This window comes from Nycticebus coucang, chromosome 17 (assembly GCF_027406575.1).
Source record: "Nycticebus coucang isolate mNycCou1 chromosome 17, mNycCou1.pri, whole genome shotgun sequence".
NCBI classification, from domain to species: Eukaryota; Metazoa; Chordata; class Mammalia; order Primates; family Lorisidae; genus Nycticebus; species Nycticebus coucang.
In genome coordinates, this window is record NC_069796.1 from 52,576,160 (window position 1) to 52,584,233 (window position 8,074).

Sequence of the window (8,074 nt, forward strand, 5' to 3'; positions counted from 1 at the left end):
GATGATAGTGGCACAACATTGTACATGTAATTAATGCCACTTAATCATGCAATTAAAGGTGGTTAAAATAACAAATTTTGTGTTGTGTATGTTTTATCAGAATAAAAACATTTTAAAAAACAGATCGGAAAGATTACGGTTGACTTTGATCTGTACAATGTTGCCTGGGAGTAGCATAGAATTAACTAAGAATTGGATTTCTCTTTATAAGATAGAAGGCCCAAGATAACAACAAAGCATATCAGGATAACCTAGCAGAAAGCAGAAAAACCAGAGCTCGATGTCTACATATTAAGTACATATTAATACATATCCACATAGGGTCAGAAGAGATCAAACTTTCGCTCTTCGCAGATGATATGATTGTATATCTGGAAAATACTAGGGACTCTACTACAAAACTCTTAGAAGTGATTAAGGAATACAGCAGTGTCTCAGGTTACAAAATCAGCATTCATAAATTGGTAGCCTTTATATATACCAACAATAGTCAAGTTGAAAAAACAATTAAGGACTCTATCCCATTCACAGTAGTGCCAAAGAAGATGAAATACTTGGGAGTTTATCCAACAAAGGACGTGAAAGATCTATATAAAGAGAACTATGAAACTCTAAGAAAAGAGATAGCTGAGAATGTTAACAAATGGAAAAATATACCATGCTCATGGTTGGGAAGAATCAACATTGTTAAAATGTCCATACTACCCAAAGCAATATATAATTTCAACGCAATCCCCATTAAAGCTCCACTGTCATACTTTAAAGATCTTGAAAAAATAATTCTTCGTTTTATATGGAATCAGAAAAAACCTCGAATAGCCAAGACATTACTCAAAAATAAAAACAAAGCAGGAGGAATCATGCTACCAGACCTCAGAATACTACAAGTTGATAGTGGTCAAAACAGCATGGTACTGGCACAAAAACAGAGAAGTAGATGTCTGGAACAGAATAGAGAACCAAGAGATGAATCCAGCTACTTACCGTTATTTAATCTTTGACAAGCCAATTAAAAACATTCAGTGGGGAAAAGATTCCCTATTTAACAAATGGTGCTGGGTGAACTGGCTGGCAACCTGTAGAAGACTGAAACTGGACCCACACCTCTCACCATTAAGCAAGATAGACTCTCACTGGATTAAAGATTTAAACCTAAGACATGAAACTATAAAAATACTAGAAGAGAGTGTAGGGAAAACCCTTGAAGAAATTGGGTTGGGCGAGGTTTTTATGAGAAGGACCCCCTGGGCAATTGAAGCTGCTTCAAAAATACACTATTGGGACTTGATCAAACTAAAAAGCTTCTGCACAGCCAAGAACACAGTAAGTAAAGCAAGCAAACAGCCCTCAGAATGGGAGAAGATATTTGCAGGTTATGTCTCCGACAAAGGTTTAATAACCAGAATCCACAGAGAACTCAAACGCATTAGCAAGAAAAGAACAAGGGATCCCATTGCAGGCTGGGCTTGAAGAGAAACTTCTCTGAAGAAGACAGGCGCATGGCCTTCAGACATATGAAAAAATGCTCATCATCTTTAATCATCAGAGAAATGCAAATCAAAACTACTTTGAGATATCATCTAACTCCAGTGAGACTAGCCTATATCACAAAATCCCAAGACCAGAGATGTTGACGTGGATGTGGAGAAAAGGGAACACTTTTGCACTGCTGGTGGGAATGCAAATTAATACATTCCTTTTGGAAAGAGATATGGAGAACACTTAGAGATCTAAAAATAGATCTGCCATTCAATCCTTTAATCCCCCTACTGGGCATATACCCAGAAGACCAAAAATCGCAACATAACAAAGATATTTGTATCAGAATATTTATTGCAGCCCTATTCATAATTGCTAAGTCATGGAAAAAGCCCAAGTGCCCATCGATCCACGAATGGATCAATAAATTGTGGTATATGTACACCATGGAATATTATGCAGCCTTAAAGAAAGATGGAGACTTTACCTCTTTCATGTTTACATGGATGGAGCTGGAACATATACTTCTTAGTAAAGTGTCTCAAGAATGGAAGAAAAAGTACCCAATGTACTCACCCTTATTATGAAACTAATGTAGGACCTTCACATGAAAGCTATAACCTATTCTTATAACCTAAGAATAGGGAGAAAGGGGAAAGGGAGGGGAAGGAGGGGGGAAGGAGGTGGAAGGAGGGGGATTAATGGGATTACACCTGCGGTGCATCTTACAAGGGTATATGTGAATCCTAGTAAATGTGGAATGTAAAGGTCTTAGCAAAATAACTAAGAAAATGCTACAAAAGCTATGTTAACTAATGTGATGAAAATGTGTCAAACGATCTATGAACCAAGTGTATGGTGCCCCACGATCATACTAATGTACACAGCTATGGTTTAATAAAAAAAAAAAATAAGTACATATTAAGTCTTGGTAGCTAAGAGGGTGATGTTATCAACAAGCAAAAAAAGCAGATACTTGTTGAGCCCCTAGCTGTGCCAAGCTCCATCCTACTGTCCTAGACCCTTCTGAGAATGGTCTATAGAAATCTAAAGCATAACTCTTAATCTCAAGAATTTTGCAATTTGGTTGAGAATAACAGTTTAATATCTCTCTCTCTCTCACACACACACACACACTAACACACACACACACACACACGACTTTAGAAATGTGAGATGATGGATTTGGATTGGGTGATTTAAAGCTAGGGGAGATTGGCTGGATACAGTGGCTCATGCCTGTGGTCCTAGCACTCTGGAAAGCTGAGGTGAGTAGATTGCCTGAGCTTACTGGTTTCAGACCAACCTGAGCAAGTGTGAGACCCCATCTCTAAAAAAATAGCTAGGTATCATGGCAGGCACCTGTAGTTCCAGCTACTCCAGAGGCTGAGACAAGAGAATGGCTTGAGCCCAAGAATTTGAGGTTTCTGTGAGCTGTGATGTTACAGCACTCTACAGAAGGTGATGAAGTGAGACTCTGTCTCACCACCCCCCCTCCAAAAAAAAAAAACAAACAAAAAAACCAACCAAACAACAACAGAAAAAATTAGGTGAAATTTAGTAAGCACTGGCAATGTCTGGGAAGGCTCTGACCTTGAGTAGGGCCTTGGTTGTGGCTAATGTACTGATGTTTAAAGTCTGACAGGAGCCAGATCTGTGGTGTTACTGATGGATCACCTCATGGAGGCTGAGTTTTTAAGGGGCCTATGGTTTCAGCAGGAGGCTAAAGGATTTGTCAAAGCTCCCCAGGAAAGCTGTACTAACAGGATTAGCTGCTAACGTGGATTGAGGCTTTGAGTGGGATTAACCCCAATTTCAGTGAATTAGTTCCTTTTTTCTTTTTTTTCAATATCCCTTTTTCTCCTATAGTTTGACCGTTTGGCAAAGCCAAGTGGGACATGGGGACAATAGCCAGGTTTACTTTTTTGGAATTAATGGAATATGAATAAAGAGCCTATTAAGTGACTTTTTCTACTTTTTGCATCCTGGAGGATTTGATTCGATGGTGAAGAAATACACAGAAAATTAATGCCTCATCACCAGTATTTCTATCCCTCATCCCCATAAGCTTAAATAGTACTATAGCATCCCTAAAAGTGTGGGGAGGACTGGAGGCCAACTCCAGCTGGGATTGCAGAATTGTTCTTTATTAGACTACTTCAAGTTGATGTACCAATGGGAGCTATTTCTAATGAGTTTCCAAATTCTTGATGGTAGTATTGTTGGCTTCATTGATGGAGAATGGTTTAGTAAAACCTTGTCCTTGTCTTCTCTTGCCTTTTTGTCTTCTTTTCCTTCCTTCTTGTTTCTTTTACAGTAATTGTGTATTATTAAAAGATTGAAACTAACTTCTGGGTATACAAAAATGAATAAAACACTTATAGCTGATCCTTAAATGTTTTCAAACTGAAGTGAATATGTAAGCATGTTCATGTGCTCCTGGGATCCACTGCCTGGCATTTAGGTCTGGCTGTAAAATGATGCCCAGACTTAATGATCATCCACCTGTCCCCAGTTAATTGTCTAGGCCAGAGTTGTCCATCTCATCTCTTAATGACAGCATGAGCATTCCACGTTCCAAGTTTGATGTGCTGACTCTTTCTGTGTCTATTTCTAAGTCTTGGTCCTTCCGATCCCACTTCTCCCAGGGCAGTTTTTTTTCAAAAATTATTCTGGATTCTACAGTTATCTTCATCCTCTGCCTTCCTTTCTTCTTCTGTTCTCTTTCAATAATTAATGTGCACACAGCTGACTTTGTCACCAAGTGAGCAATGCTTCTAATGCAGAATGTTTTTCTGTGTGTTTTTCTTTGCCTGTTTCAGTATCACTGGGAAACTTTATTGGCATTTCTCCCTCATCACACATTGAATGATTGCTTTTGCAGCTTGTCAGATCTTTATTGGACACCTAATCTCAGTATTGCCTGAAATGGTTTTAAGAAGCTCTTTCTATAAGTCCCCCAAGTTTTTAGTTAGCATGGATACTCTCAGGTCTGGCTCAGTCTGTGCCTGAGGATTATGAGTCAATTTGAGGTTGAGGTTTGGAGTCAATTTGTTTGGAGATAAATCATCACAGTAAAAACTTACAGAATTGTACTTAATTTACTCTTTGTCTCACATGGATAGTTTGATAGTTACTATATCCCAGCAGAGAGCCTGGCACATATTGGATACTTTAATACTTGTTGAATAAATGAATTAATAAGTGGCCCCACTCTGTGGTCAGGATTAAGGCCTATCATTGGTTGGAGGTAAGGCTAATTCCATGCCCAGGGTTAGATGGCAATCTGTGTCTCATTTCAGGAGTAGTTCTGAGTGGGACCAGGACTTAGATTGTGGTCATGCTCAGGGCTGGGTGGGTGGCTAGAGTTTGGAGTCAGTGCCTGATCAAAGTATACAACTGGAAAATTGGCAAAAAAAAATCACATTATTGATCTCAGACTCACTGTCACTAAGTCCTGAAGCATAGAATTATTCATACACTGGGAATGGAAAGATTAACACAAGGAAAATCTCCCAGAACACACCATTTGATTTGAACCTAGAGCAGCAGTAGACAGATTCTGCCAGACTTACACGTGTACCACTTATAATACAGAACTTCCAATGTAAATTTCAAGGTAAGGGGATTTCTGATTTTCAATCCATGAAAGCCATATGTCACAGTTGCGAAATGAATGGCAGGGATTCTCCCACAGTGATTGCTGGGCAACAAAGGATTCAATGCATTGTACATTGTTCAGTGGGCCCAGGTGCTTGCTTGCTCTCTGTTCTAGTTGAAATGTCAGTCCCTAGCATCTCTATTGTGCTGCTTACCTGCTGCTATATCTGTCTTGAGTCCCCCTGGCTGGCTGTCTTATGGCCTATCTTGTTTTCTTTTGTCCTCTCCTCATGTTTAGCAGTCACCTTGCTGGGTTCTTGCTGAGGCAGCACTGCTCCCAAATGATTAATAACTTGGAAATGGCTCTAAGTCTGGTGATGGATTAATCCCAGTGGGGAAGGAATAACTGGGAGGCCAGAAGCCCAGAAGAGGAAATGACCACTGGAAATTTTTACTCAGATTCAGGTAATTTTCTACCCACTGAGATCTCTGTGCTGACTTTACAGAACCTTATTTCTCATTGCAGCACCTTCTCAAAGCATTTCTGTTTCCCAGGTCTTGCTACTGCTTAATATCAAAACTTAACAATATAGGGTCCTGTACTCTGGTCTCTCCTTTAAGCCCAAAGACCCAGGTTTTGATGTTGGATTTGTTACAAATCAGTTGTTATACTTTGCACAAGTGTTTAATCACTCTTGATCTCAGTTTTCTCATCTGTAAAATGGGAATAATAGTCTCTGTAAGGATAAAAGGAGGTGAAAAATTTGTCATTCCTTTGTAAAATTAAAAATTTTGTGTAAAGTTAAAAATAACTTTTATGCTTCTTCCTAAATGACTTCTTTAATTTTGGAAGCGGGAATACAATATGATAACTTAGGGTTGCATTGCAGATATCAGGATAAGTCAGGGGAGAAAATATTTAATTGGGGTGATGCGAAATTTTCAGAAATTTTTATTGGAAAGTGATTTTTGCCGACATGCATAGACTTTCCCTCTTTTAACACAAAACACACTTATTCACATATGTTTATGTACATGCAAACACAATGCAAATTTGTATATAACAAAGAGGTTAATTTGAAGGTAGACTGCTCTTTCTCTATAACTACCATGATTCTCAATGAGTTACCTCTTTTTTTTTCCTGGAAAATATGTTCTATTTTTATTGTAAAAAACAGACATAGTCAATTCTTACTCTGTCATTTGAACCTATTATGAGTAAGATATTTAGCCCATCTAATTCATCCATTGTCTTGGATGAAGGGCTCATGCACATAGAAAGCCTTTCTTGCTTCTCATCTGTTTTCTTGAATGAGGGACATTTCTTCTTCTTTTTTTTTTTTTTTTATTGTTGAGGATTCATTGAGTGTACAATAAGCCAGGTTACACTGATTGCATTTGTTAGGTAAAGTCCCTCTTGCAATCATGTCTTGCCCCCAGAAGGTGTGGCACACACCAAGGCCCCGCCCCCTCCCTTCTTCCCTCTCTCTGCTATAAAAAATGGAGACTTTACATCCTTCGTATTAACTTGGATGGAAGTGGAAGACATTATTCTTAGTAAAGCATCACAAGAATGGAGAAGCATGAATCCTATGTACTCAATTTTGATATGAGGACAATTAAAGCAGAGGGACATTTCTGTTGCCTCATTCATCTAATAGTTTGGAGCACTTACAATGTGCATAGGCTACAATATTGCCATTGGGGATCAGCTGAAGTAAAATAGGCTGTCTGTGGTCACAAAGCTTAATTTTGCCATGTTGTTTGCTAAGTGCTACCTAAGCACTGCAAATGAAGTGAAAAGAGTGTCCCTCTTCCCATGGACAGAGACAATACACAATATAGATATTTAAATCAGGTGAATTTCCTAAAGGAGAATGATGCAGTAAGAGTACTTAGAGGGCAACTGTAGACAGTGTGGACAAGAAAGGCCACCTCTGAAAGAGGGACATTTAAGCTGAAGCCTAAATGTCAAGGAGCAAGTCATGTGAAGATTTAGGATTATGAGGAACCAAAAGAAGGTCGATGTAGCTGGAGCCTTGTGGGCAAGTAGAAGGGTAAGGGAAGATGAGACTGGTAGAGTAAAACTGTCTAGGGCATTGTGGGCTTTTTGATTTGAAGTACATTGGTAATCAACTCAAATAATGTATGTCTTGAAAAGACCAGGAGCTCATTCTGGCTATTTGTGAATTGAAATAATAGCAAAGTCAGGGACATACACTAAGATTTTTTAGTAGTCCAGATAAGAGATTATGGAATTTTGGACTAGGGTATTTTGGACTAAGGTAGCAGATAAATGGAAAAAAGAGGGAGAATTCAAGGCATACTTTATTTATTTATTTGAGACAGAGCCTCAAGCTGTCACCCTGGGTAGAGTACTGTGGCATCACAGCTCACAGCAACCTCCAACTCCTGCGCTCAAGTGATTCTCTTGCCTCAGCCTCTCAAGTAGCTGGGACTAGAGGTTCCCGCCACAACACCCAGCTATTTTTTGGTTGTAGTTGTCATTGTTGGTTGACAGGCCTAGGCTGGATTCGAACCCACCAGCTCTGGTGTATGTGGCTGGTGCCTCATCCACTTGAGTTACAGGTGCCAAGCCTAAAGGCATACTTTAAAGTGAAATTTGTCAGATTTGGGTCAACTTGGGTGGAGAGGGTCGATGAAAAAAGAGAAATTGCTGTGATCATATTATAATATGTTTACTCATCCATGTCTGTTTGTAGATCGTAAGCAACTTGAGAACAGAATCTGGTTCTTTAATTGTCCTTTTCATTCAGCACAATGTTTAGTATAATCAGTATACATTGAATGAATGAATATGTGTGTGCTTGTGGGAGCTACATTATTTTGAACAAAGGTATCCTTTTCCTATTAAAAGTCAATAATTCAATATTTGTATTTGAAATATACTTCTGTTTATTTTCTCCTGGTAAGTGAGTTAATAACACTGGAGCAGCAAAGTACTATTAAAACCAATTATTCCATGGTTGATCAG